Raw genomic sequence first — 12,720 nt, 5'->3', positions numbered from 1 at the left:
TTCTTGCTTGTATCTACAGCTCTAATATGGGCAAGTTATGGTTTTTTGTTGAGACCATCAATATTGCTTTCATTTTCCCTGCATCATTTAAGCTTTTGCCAACTTTTTCACTTTTTTTTTTATATACTTTTAACTCTCCTGAATTTACTTGGATCAGTCAACTTTTTGATAGATACCATGTAAGCATTGTTGTGTCCACATTCATACCCTTCTACGTTGTAATTTGCTCAGCCCTTCAAAAGCCATGTGCCATGAATGCATAGTGACTGTTGTGTGAAAACCTTGATCTTCAGAGTTACTGGAAGCTTTGACCTAGCTAAAGCATTTTGTGAATCTTTCCCTGCACTCCCAGTTTGTTTGAAAATCTGTGTTGTGATGCTAATTTCTAAAAGCCTTGCTCTTTATTTGTTGCATTCAGCTGGCATTTTTCTTTCTCCTCTTGTGTATTCTTTACTGAAAATTAAATCAATTGCAATCACTTCCTTGAATCAGTAAATCAGTTTTCAATAGATTCATAAACACTTTTCCTGCTAAATGACATTTTGCAATAAGCAAAAGGTATTTTGCCTGCATGGTCATAATCTGTATTCTTGTACTGCATCTTGGATATAGTGCCTGCCTTTCACTAGCAAACATTTAAATAGCAAGTATTTTGTCTTTGTCCCTAAGCTTGATTCTATCCAACTTTTATAGAGCAGTAAAAGATTGCAAATGTGGCAATAGCTCACTTTTCCAGTTATTTTTAAAAGTTTCCTCTCTCATCAAGTTTCTGTACCAGGTACAGAACCTGTTCCTTTCTCTGTCAAGAGTGACAGTAATTGAACAGTGCCTTGCTGTTTCAGCTAGACGTCCAGTTAGACCTAGTTAAGCTCAGAAGTGGGCAGATGTTATTCCAGCTCTTTCCAGCTTTCTGGTTGCTATGGTCTATGGTAGATTACTTGTCCCTGCAAGCAATATATATTTACATTCTCTAATAGTATCACAATGGCTTGAAAAACGAGTTAGTGTGTAAACACTCAGAATTACTTGGAACATTTCACCCTATTTATGGGCTGCTTGGAAAAGTACAGCTGGTTCCTAAACTGTGGGTTTGTTAGGGTAACAGAGTAGTGCAGTTGCACTGTGCAGAGAAGGAGGGACCAACCACAACTCTGCACAGAGCTGATCCTGCTTGGGGCAGCCTCTGTGCAAAAACATACAGCAGTGGGTCTGCTGCGTGGCTCTTCCTCTCCGACCCCCCCCACATTTAAAGATATTTAAAGATATTTTAACTCCTCTTAGGCAGGTAGATCCTTCCCTGCTGATTAGAGTGTCACGGATACCTTTATAATAATCCTAATTTGTGCAGCATGGTGCTGCTTCGCTACCTCAGTGTTACAAAATCTTGACATGCTTGAGCTGTCTTTCCAAACTGAGGTAAATGTAATGTTTTGTTTGGAACACACACACTGAGTTCCTTTTTCACTTGGCTGCTGGCTGTGCTTCATCTTGATCAAGCATAGAAGCAAATAAAGAAAACTAATCAAAGCTTCAGTTTTATTAAATCCTGGTATCTCTTCTTCACAAGTTTGCCTTCCATTTTGCATTCTATGTACTTACTACAAAGTCTCCCCCAGGAAACTGAGCTCCATTCAAGCTTTTCCAAAGTTTGAAAGAAAAGGTTATATCTCCAGGCGTCATTACAGCATAGTAATGAATTTTGATCCATTGTTACAGTTCTGTCACAATAAATGGATTTTACTGAGCCCTTTTAGAGAACTCAGAAATGTTAGCTCTCCTGTACATTCTGAACTATAACCATGCTGCCTCTTCACTGAGTGCATGTTTACTTCTCTTAGTAGTGACTGAGTACTGCCTGCCTCTGCTTTTGTAATGATTGTTTTAGAATCACCAGTTCAGAAAGGCACACATCCCACCAAAGCCAGTGTGCTTCAGCCTCCTTTTCAGGTCATTTATAAGACCTGCCACCATGCCTTGCACCCTGCTTCTGCTGGGGAACCCTCAACCAAGCATCCCGATCTGGCTGACAAAGGGAGTTTGGGGGATGCCAGGTTTTGGGGCAAGGGGAGGGCACAGCAGAGGAAAGCATCCCTTGTACGTACCTTTGACTTCAGGTCCCCGCTCCATAGCACTGATTTGGCTGTAGCAGGCTTCTCATGCTCTCTGCTGTTCCCAGTGCCACCAGCTTTCCCTGGCAATCACCGCTCTTGTGAGCTGCACCTGGCCGGGTGCCCAGGAGGGAGAACGCTGCCTTGTGTCACACTGAGATTTGAGAGGGTGACCCAGCTCCAGGACAGCATGGGTGGGAGTCCTGGCTGGAGCATCCTTCAAGCTAGGAGGTTTTCTTTAGAGTGTTTCCTTTTAAAAAACAAAACCAACCCCCCAAAAAATGGCAGAAAGACCCAACCATGAAGTACCTGCATCTTCATGCCAAGCACAGGCTCCTCTCGTCAGCCATCTTCCCTTTGCTGTGCCTCCCTACATGAACAGGGGTATGTAAACACCCATTAAATGCTGCCTTCCAGGTTTGGTCACAGCTACATGTTTACCTGGAATAAAAATCAGTGAAACAGTCAGAAAAGTAGAAAGGGTTAAAGAGTAGCACTCCCATTCCCTACAGCCACACAAGGAAGCAGCCTGTGTTTGCCAGCTGGCATATGAACCCCAGGATCAGACATGGGAGCAGGCAGGAGGGAAAGGAAGAGAGGGGAGCTCAAGAGATAGCATCCTGACTGGAGGAAAGTACAGTCCTGTGATGGATGGTGGGAAAGCAAAGAGCTGCACTGGAAATGTGGCAGAATCTCCCCACAGGTGTAAACTGGCATGACTTTCTCTGTCTCTGCATTGAGGCTGCTGGAAATGACACATGCCCATGGCACTGTGTCTGATCTAAGCATTTTGCTGACAGGGCAGAGCATGTTGAACACAGCGTTGTACCAAGACACACATAGCCCCAGCGCTGGCCTGTCTCCCACAGGGAAAGCAACATCTGTCTGCATCTGCCCAGAGAGGCACTCACGGAGGGCTTCCTGAACCTCTCTGCTAAGGTGTCCCCTGTTCAGTCACATTCTTGGTCTCGAGTCCTGAACACAGCTTAGAAACCATCACTGGGCTTAGGCCTTACGTCAGCATTTTGAGAAATTACATTTCTGTTTTATAGCAGACCTGGTTTTGTATTTCTGTACACAGAAGAGAGAGCAGGGCATCATAGCAAGGATTTTAAGTCAGGATGTGTTGTGTTAAAACTATTACATCTTCATTTCTACACCTGAATGAGCACCACAGTTAGGAGAGGTGTTGAAAACCTCAGTTTGCAGGGAGTTCAGTGGGACTCCTGTACACAAGTCAGGACAGGTACTGGCTCGTGATTTATTTAGCCTTTTTTCCATGCTACACACAGTCTGCCCACATCTGATTCAGAAACACTGCTCAGGGCTTGAAAGGGTAGCACAGAAATGTTTTTAACTGTTTTGAGAGCCAGACTCTTTAATTATGAAAGCTAGTCTGCTCACATATACACGCTTTTGCAGAAAGATGTCAATGTTAGAAGAAAAGCACTCTGGACACTGATGAAATCAGTAAGTCCTGTGGCTCACATCAGACATTGGTATAGAGCAGTATCCCCTGGAATCAATACCCATTGCAGGATACAGCCATTTATAATTTTGCGCTGATGTTGCAATGATCCACTGCAAGGTTAAGAATAAAGGATCTCAGAAGCTGTAAATAGAGTGAAGTGAATCAGATCACCTTTTAGTCTTAACTGGTAGCTATCCTTACTTGAAAACTATTACCCTTATTTTTTGCAATTTACTGACCTCAAACTGTGGTTTGCCAAACACTCATATCTTAGAATTCAGCTTCTTTTCTAAAAAACCTTCAATTTGAGCGTCATACTGAACAAGACATGAACCTGAAATAATTCCGAAGACTGGAAAACAAACTTCAATTCAAAGTAGCCTGTTTCTACACAGCCAGGAATGAAAGCACCTGATTTTTTCCATATGGGGCACGTTTTTCAAACACCATGCTTAGTCACTTGTTCATCCTGGTCTGCAAATAATAAAACCAAACAGAATCATTTTAGTCATCGCTCGGCTTAGGACTGTGAGACATTACATGAGTCAACAAACCCAGTCTTCTGCTGTTAGAGGCAACCATTTCAGAGTGTGGCGTGTATGATGTGGGCTGTAGCTTTGGTTGACTAGCGCATACATATCTGCTGGAACACCACTATGTATTCAAGACTTTAAGGAACAGATGATCCTTTCATATCTTACCTTCTTCACTTTAAAAGTTGAAAGTGCCCTAGATCTACCAACATCTATCGACTGACCTCTTATCATAGGATTATGGTATGATTACGATCAGATTATGAAATTATTTTTATAGGACATTTAGTCTCTTAATGTAAAGTAGGTGCCTTCCAAAACCACTGTGTTCTCTCCCTTTAGACAAGCTTTGCATATTTTGTCCTAGTGACAACAGTGTAGGTGCTCACCTTAGTTTTTCACCATTGTAAACCCTAATTCCAATTTGATGTCACATTGTCTTGTACGGTTTATGTTCCTAACTCCTTAGTGACTTCACTTTTATTTTATTGAATGAATGTTACATGTTTCTGTTCAGCTTTCCAAATTATAAACAGCTCTGTCAGACCTTGTGAACGAGTTGCACCATGAGTTTTCCCAAGCAAAAGTAGGTGGATGGTGAGTGAAAATACTGCAGTCCTAAGAATGCAACCGTCTTTCTTTATGGTGCATAAGAAAACTATGGTTATGGATTATCTCAAGCAGCAGTGTACAGACTGCACCAAGATTGTCTTACACTCAATGTATCCTCTCCATTCTGAGAAAGACCTCTGAAATCACTGGCCTGGAAAAATTCTAGCCTGCAGAACTGAGAGAGATGCTGTTTCCTTCTTGTTGGTTAGCTACCTTCTGCAAAAGTGCTCATCATGTTTGCTACGCCAGCATGAAAAGAAGGGTCTTTCTATAGCTGGTTCTGAGCATGAGTAGCTAAAATTCATTTGGAACACTTCAGTTCTGATAACTATATGCTGTCAAATGTGTCAGCATTGTAGTAAAGTGACACATCATTTTGTGTACTCAGTATAGTGTGAAGAAGAGGAGCAGAAAATAAGTGCATTCAAAAGGCCTTTATGGATCCAGAGAAGCAAAAGTCCATATATGTATAAATAGGCATATAGGTGTTTGCTCAATGCTTGGGCAATTAATTAATTCCCTTAGCAAATCCCTGTATAGTTGGTAACATCAAGAGCTGCTTGCGTGCTGAAAGATTAGAGGTGCCACTGGAAAGCTACAGTTAATAAAATCATGGAACAGTTAAGTTGGGAGGGTCCTCCAAGATCATCTAGTCCAAAACCTTCCCTAGATTTGGACTGACATCAAAACGAAGTGCCTATATGAAATCTAGTAATAGAATACAAAGCTGGCTTCAAACCTTATCTCTGGCAGAATATTTCATAGGGCAAAACCTACCAGCAGATTAGACTGAGCCCCTTGTAAAACACAGAAGAGAAGGCATTTTGGACTGGATTCAGTTTTGGTCATTTTGATTGACAGAGCTTCAATTCTTTGCTTCTCTATCCCTCCCCGAAGTACTGCAGAAGAGGAAGGACTGCTGCCAACAGCTTTAATGTCAAGTTCCACAGTCCAATCAAAAGCCATGAAATAGGGAACGATATTAGGAGAAAGACAGATTTTCAAGGTTAAGGTCTTGAAGATTCACTAAGCCGTATTTGCAGTATCACAGTGCTGGTAAAACCAGTAGCGTCTTCTAAACAATGACGGAATGTGTCTGGTTTTGAGAGGTGTAACCAAGAATGTCAAAGAAACGCATTTGATTTAATGCTCTCGCCATTCACCAGAGATTAAAAGACTGTGACAGGGGAAAAGAGATCTCTCCTTTTCTTCCATCTTTCTTACTCCTTTTTTGGTCCATTAAAGATTGAGCACATAGAAACCAAAAATATTTTGAAAAGGATGCATACCTGATAAAGCCTATTGCTACCAAATGGCTTAGTTCCACAACATATTGACAAGCACAAGAAACATGCAAAACTATCTTAATTTGTAGTGCTATGTAAGATAACAGAGTCCTCAAAAAGAAAGTATTATCTACTCCCAACATTTCCCATGCTTTCTGTTTGATCTTTTTCTCTATACTTTTGGCAAAGTAAATATAATTTGAATTACCTCTCCAGAATTAACATGTGCGTTTAAGTTAAAACAAGTCTTGCCAAAGGGTGTAATTGATTGATATCATAAAGATCACAGTGAAAGAAAGTTGTGCATTGCATCCCCCTCTAGCGACCAGTCTGCATATAAACCTTGGTAGGACTGACTGAAAACTTCCCATCTGAAGTATTTTCTATCAGAGAAGTTATGGGTTTGTTGTGTTTTCAATAAGGCATGAAGTTCATGGAAATTCTGCCTCGGAATTACCAAAATTTTCCTTTTTACATGCAGTTGTTTGATAGTCGAAGAAGGCATGCTCCTAGGATTTACCTTAATTCATAATGTAGGCCAGTTTAGGAGATAAATTCAGAACAAACTTCAGTAAGTTATTTAGCTACTTACAGGGGGGGAAATGTAATTTTCTTTGCTCAGCACATTGTGAGATGTCTGCTTTCCATCTTAATTTGGCACAAAATCAAAAGTTGCAATCTTGAAAATTTCCAGAAATACCTGGGATTATTTCCCAACCCAGTCTACTAAATGAGTTTATTTCCAAGACCTTTGAGGCTTAATTTTTCTTGGGACATTAACCTAGTCTCTGTATATTACCAATTTTCTGCAAATGCCTCCATCCCGGTGTCCTTTTGCTAATAATTCTAACATTTATCGATGTGCATCTTACCCAAGTGGGTGGCAGAAAATCAGCAAGAAGTCCTTGAGCTATTGTCAGTCTTGCACTGTTGTGTTCTTCTCAGGTAGTTGTGTTGAGATAATGAGGTTTAAAAAGATGATACAAAACATCTGGAGTATTTATAAAATAGGTGTGAGTAGGAGATCGTGTGAAAGTCTGTGTATGTGTTCTGCATGAGCTGTTTAGACTTTCCAGCCACTGTCAATTAGAGGAATTTTGGTTTGTGGATCATTGTGGTGACATGTCAGTTGCAGATTTATTATGAGTTACAAATGGAATGCATGTGCCCAGCTAAAAGCCTTCCAGAGAGGGCTACACATTAGTAGTGTAGGTTACGCCACATAACTGTTTGGAAGATTATGCCAGTACAAACAGCCTTTTGGCTCCTTCAACATCAGAGCAAAGTAACTGTCTTGCCAGTGAGGAACACATCTTCTTTTTCCAAAACATATGATCTGGTTCAGGCACAATTCTTGCATCAGAGCAAGAATTTGGAGGAGTTGAATGTCCTGCGTTACATTGGACTTCAGATCAGATAAATGCTGTAGGTTATTGCAGAATTGTTTCCTGTCATCTTTTTCCTACATCCTCATGCATTCTTGTTTTAAATGCCACACTGTTATTTGTCTTCTGTCATTTCTCTTGGTGAGTTTATTCTTGAGAAAAACCCTGAGTCAGAGTAAATAATTACCATTATTTAGTTGCATTTGATTAATTAAAATTATCGGTACTTCTGTGGTTCTGAAGATATATATTAACATTGATTATGCCACCATCATGACCACCAGATATATTTATGTATATCACACACAGGCAGGCCAGGAGAACAAATAAGAAGAGGAAGGGTGTTTTTTTTTTAACTTTTGTTCATGTGGGCAAATCACAGCTCGGCCCAGATTTACATCTGCTACTCAGATACAAACAGCTGAAAGAGGAATAGCAATGCACTAATTGTTTTCTACCACCAAAAGTAGCTATTTGAAGCTTCGAAATAAAATTCTGTGTTGGTTATTAAGTGCTACATCAAGCTGGTTTGCCAGAGATTTGTACTCTGGCAAACAAGCCCCTCTGGGCTCATTTGGGAAAGCGGCAAATGGGCTGCAATTTGCCCCTTAGATCTGAGCTTAAAAACAAGCAGAAACACTGCCAAGAATTACCCTGCCCTACTGCTGACCTTCAAAAGTTAACAGACATGCAGCCAAAGCAAGATGTGGCTGTGCTGAAAGACACAATCCTCTCTTCCAGATCTCATTAGTGGTCAGGTTTCTTGGCTGGGGCAAGGCTGCAGAGGAGACAGCAGGATGAGTGAGCAGTGGTGGGGACTGTATTGCTGGTTGAAGCAGAGTCAGCAGTGCAAAGATTATCAAGACAAATAGTCCCCCAGCTAAAAAAGAAAACAGAATTCCCACTTTGGCCAATCATGTTTCTGTATTGTCGTGTTTCTTTTCTTAATTTTTCAGAAAACTAATGCTTAGCAAATATTGTTTCACTGGTGAGTGGTACATAAAACTCTCTGGAATAATGGCACAGGATGCCCCTTCTGCAGTTTGCTCTAACAGTGAGCAGTGTTTGCTGCAGACTCCCTAGACTTCTTCGCTCAAACCAGAGCAACGCATATTACTGCCCTTCAGAGCTGCGCAGCTCCATCCCCATGTATCAAACACCCTGGAAACCAATGCAGAAGGAGGGTTGTGCTGTTGCAGCCTCTTGAATGCACTGTGAGAGATGGGTTCATGCTGCCTCTCTGTTCTGTCAGCCTGGGATCATCTCCAGCAGTGAGGTACAGTGCTTGCAGGTGCAAGCAGTGCAGCTTTGCACCACCCAAAATGAACTGCACCAAACCCCATCTGTCCCTTTGCCCGCCCGACACTCCTTCTTCATTCAGGCAGGAACCCACCAGGACCTCGAGACGTGGAACTGGGGGTGTGGGGACAGCTACTGGCAGCTGAGGATTCACCACCTTAATCCAGGGTGCACTGACTCACGGTAACATTACCTGAATGTCTGATTGCTTCGAGGGAAAGAAAGAAGTATATGAAAGTACATGTCCTCAACAGAAGTACTCCAGACCTGCTAAGCACTCAGTTCTCCTTCCCTGATTACTTTGCTTTTATATATTTATCTGTTTCTGTGATTGGCTTTATTCATGACCTTACAGAGCTTTTGAAAGGAGTCTGCTTGTGAGCCAAATGCCTTTAAGCCACTTGGCTCGTGCTAGAAAGCTGAGGGCAGCGCTCCAGCACAGCTGGGAGCCACCCAACCCGGCACTTTGGGAGCCTGAAGGCAAAGGCAGAATGGCCCCCACACGCCCACAGCAGCCCCGAGGTCGCCGCAGGGAAGAGGAGGATGCAACAGCACCTCTGCCGCTCGCTGCAGGGAGTTATGGCCAAGGGCAAGCCCTGCAGCTGGTCAGAAGTGTGTGAAGGTCAGTGTTTGTTGTTCCTCCTGTGAAAAGCAGTGTGGAACTGGGTCCACTCTCTCCTGTAAATGTGATCTTAAAAAACGATGCAGCCGGGAGCAGAGTGCTGTCTGTTCTGCCACGTGGTTATAGAAAATCATCCATGCAATCCTCACACGTTTCTTGAAATAGTGAGAGATGAGGTATACTATAGAGATAAAGATGATATAAAAACCTGACATTCACTTTGAAACTGATTCAAATTTCAGTTATCATTTGCTGCTTCTCTAAAGAAAAAAATCTCATTTCTGTTTTTTCAGTTTGGTGGATTTTTCTTAATGAAATTGCAAAATGATAACTAAGAGCTGAGGCAGAGCTGGAAAGGTTGTTTAATTTGTTATAAACTGAAGTTGTGTGCTTAATTTGATGGCTATCTGTTTACTTTCAAACTATGGGGTATGGCAGAGACAAGAGATTACAGCAGTTTAGGTTCCTGGCAATATGCTTTTAGTAAGTATTAAGGAATAAGATATCTCTGAACAAGAGTTTCACCATGTCCTTTTTGGAGGGAAGTAAGTTCCAGCTGCCCTGTAGCTCTGAATCTTTTCCTATGCAACATCCATCAGGGAAACAGAACCAAGAGCTTGGAAGTCACTTGATTAAGTATCTATAGTACATTGAGCTTAAGGGAGAATAGTGTCATCTTCTTTCAGAGTTAGACATCATCATTATCAAATTAAAAGAAAACTTTATTCTCAAAGAACAGATAATTCAGCAGTGCCTGGGCAGGCAGCAAATCCAAAGTGTCCCCGGTTTATGCTATGGACTGTATATATGAGTATCTTTACGACACTGTTTCTAACTTGAATGCAGCCTACAGGGTCTCAGAAGCTCTGCTCTTAAATGTGGATAAAATTCAGCCCAACTCTGTTTTTCCTCCTTTGACAGAGCTGATGTTTGTGCTACACATGCTGACACACTTGCTTCCTCCAAAGCCCTTCCTCTTGACAGGGTTCTCAACCTCAGAAATCCAGAGTACCTTTCTGTAGGCAGTGGCCATCCAACTGCCAGGTGATGCTGGAGAAGTGAGGTTCTTGAGCCACGAGTTTCAATCAAGGTGTAATAATTGCAGTGACTTTAGAGGAGCCCTTGTTTTAAGCTCTGTATGTTGGTCTGAGGAAGAAATTCTTCCATCCTCATCAAAAACGTAAGTTGCGTAGTCATTGTAAATGCCAGCCACCTTGGACCACAGCTCATATATCCACCTCCTCGCTGCATGGGTTGGAATGGTGTCACAGCTCTATATGCTGATATTCTCCAACTTTCAATGTATGTATAGAGACCCGTTGATCCTGGGACTGGTTCCAAGTCCCCTGGTACATTAAATGAACTGAAGTCTCCCTGAAAATGCCAAATACATAGGGGTGGGGTTTCCTACCATAAGTTCCTACACAGACAGAATTTCTTCTTATTTCCATTCTGCTTAAGCAGTCATGGAGGTTCACCCTTAGTAGTTCCTTTTCAAACATGAGTTTCCAAGTCAGCAGAAGGCATTTCCAAATGCCAGCCCCATGTGAAACATTCCTGAGCTAGTCGCAGGTGAGCTGGTGCAGCTGTACCAAACACATACCCATACTCCTGCATGAGAATACCACAACCCTGAGCTAAAAACGCTGGTATGTTGTCATGGCAGTCTGCCCGTAAGACTTATCCCTGCCCCTAAGGAGGGCTAATTCATTCAGGTTGAGCATTTCTTCAGAGCAGATACTCTGCTTGCAAGGCTGGGAACTTCTGTCTTGTTCACTTGTATTTGATCTGCTCTAAATCTCAGAATTCAGGAGCTGATACTTTTCTCACTTCTATCATCTAGTCTTTTATCTGTCCAGTCCAAGTGCAAGAATAAAGTGCCCCCAAATGAGAATTCATTGTTTTCCAAGAGGAATGTTACTTTTTTCTCTGATTTGAAGCTGTCAAGATGAAAATGTGTAATAAATTGCCATTTGATTTTCATCTAATCTGAGAATGTTCCTTTTCACAGTTTCAGTGTTACAAATACTCTGGTTTGGTTTGGTTTGGTTTGGTTTGGTTTGCAGCTCTCTGGCCTACCTGCTCACAAGATGGCACTTTTACAAAATGGATAAGAAATATTTCTGGGTTTATGTAAAAATCTTTTTGTAGTTGCTTTGTTCATACATGGAAGCTTGTTGTTTTTAAAATCCTCTAATTGATAGAAAGGATGCATACATAGGGTTGGATTTCCTCCCAGTCATTATCCATATCCCTCACTGTCTTTGAACAAATAATATGTAAATAAAGCTGAATTTTCTTCACATTACCTTCAATAAATGGGTTTAAACCACCACAAAAATCCCATAGTTCACCTCTTTCATTCTAGTAGTTTTAGGACAAATACAGCAGATTTAACTTTAAGCCTCCAAATATCTCTGCTGACAATCTAAGGTAAAGTTCTGGTTATCCAGTCCTTTACATTCCCTGAGGCTTGCAGTTGCTATGGTTTCAGAGATTTCACAGGAATCAAAACACTTTGATAGGTGTCAGTACAAGTAATTATCTTTGATAAATGATTTCTCTGATCTGTAGATGTCCTGACAGAGATTGCCCCATAGATGTGCTGACCAAACAAGAATTGTCCCACATTTATTCATTTCTTCCTAACTCCAGAAACTGTCTGGGGCAAAGATGAAAAATTTATATTGAAATTAAAATTAACATATACATCTAACATAACTATCACATCTTCCTGGGGTTTCTTGCTGTCTGCAGTTCAGTTAGAAGATGTGAACACGAGCCTCACCCCGGCTGCAGTACACCTGAAATCCATGGTGCAGAGGCAGTTCTAGCTGTAGCACCAGAGTCGGCGTGAGCAGAAGCAGGGAACAGACACAGGTCAGCTCTGCAGCCCTCGCACTGTAACTCCAGTGTTTCCCGCAAGCATTGGGCTGCACAGTGTTCCTGTCTACCAAATCCTGCTTGGTTAAACCACAGCTCTGGCTGCAGTCCTAAGCAGCATGAGCTCTGAGCAGCACGGGCTCTGCGCTCCGCAGGGCACCAGCCATCGCCCCAAACCCTTCCTTGCTACTGGTCACAGTTGCAGCCACCAGCCTGCAGGGATGCTAACTTCATTGCGTGAACCACTTTGCCTAGGGAGCTTTGGAAGGAGATGCCACCAAGAGGTTCCACTACCACAGTCAGAATGCACTGTAATTTTTGCAAGTGTAGTTTTTAAGGATAAATGCAAATTGTGGTCCTTTTGATGTCCAGTAATGAACAGTACTTTGTGCTTGCAGTTATGCCCATCAAACAATGACAAGGAATATGCATTTCATGGAGGGTAAGTTGAAACAGTAAAAAATCACTAAGTGCTCCTGACTTACTAAGCAGATGGAAATCTGGCACTTTACCTGAGACTT

At 41.9% G+C, this 12,720-nt stretch overlaps 1 protein-coding gene across 1 annotated transcript in view; it reads left to right on the top strand.

Annotated features, from left to right (window-relative positions):
• The window catches only part of TNNI3K (TNNI3 interacting kinase), a 93,627-nt gene that overhangs the window by 42,958 nt on the left and 37,949 nt on the right, over positions 1-12,720 (top strand). The gene's annotated exons all lie outside the window — the stretch shown is intronic.

This window comes from Falco biarmicus, chromosome 11 (assembly GCF_023638135.1).
Source record: "Falco biarmicus isolate bFalBia1 chromosome 11, bFalBia1.pri, whole genome shotgun sequence".
Classification (NCBI taxonomy): Eukaryota; Metazoa; Chordata; class Aves; order Falconiformes; family Falconidae; genus Falco; species Falco biarmicus.
This window is presented reverse-complemented; position numbering and strand designations above follow the sequence as displayed.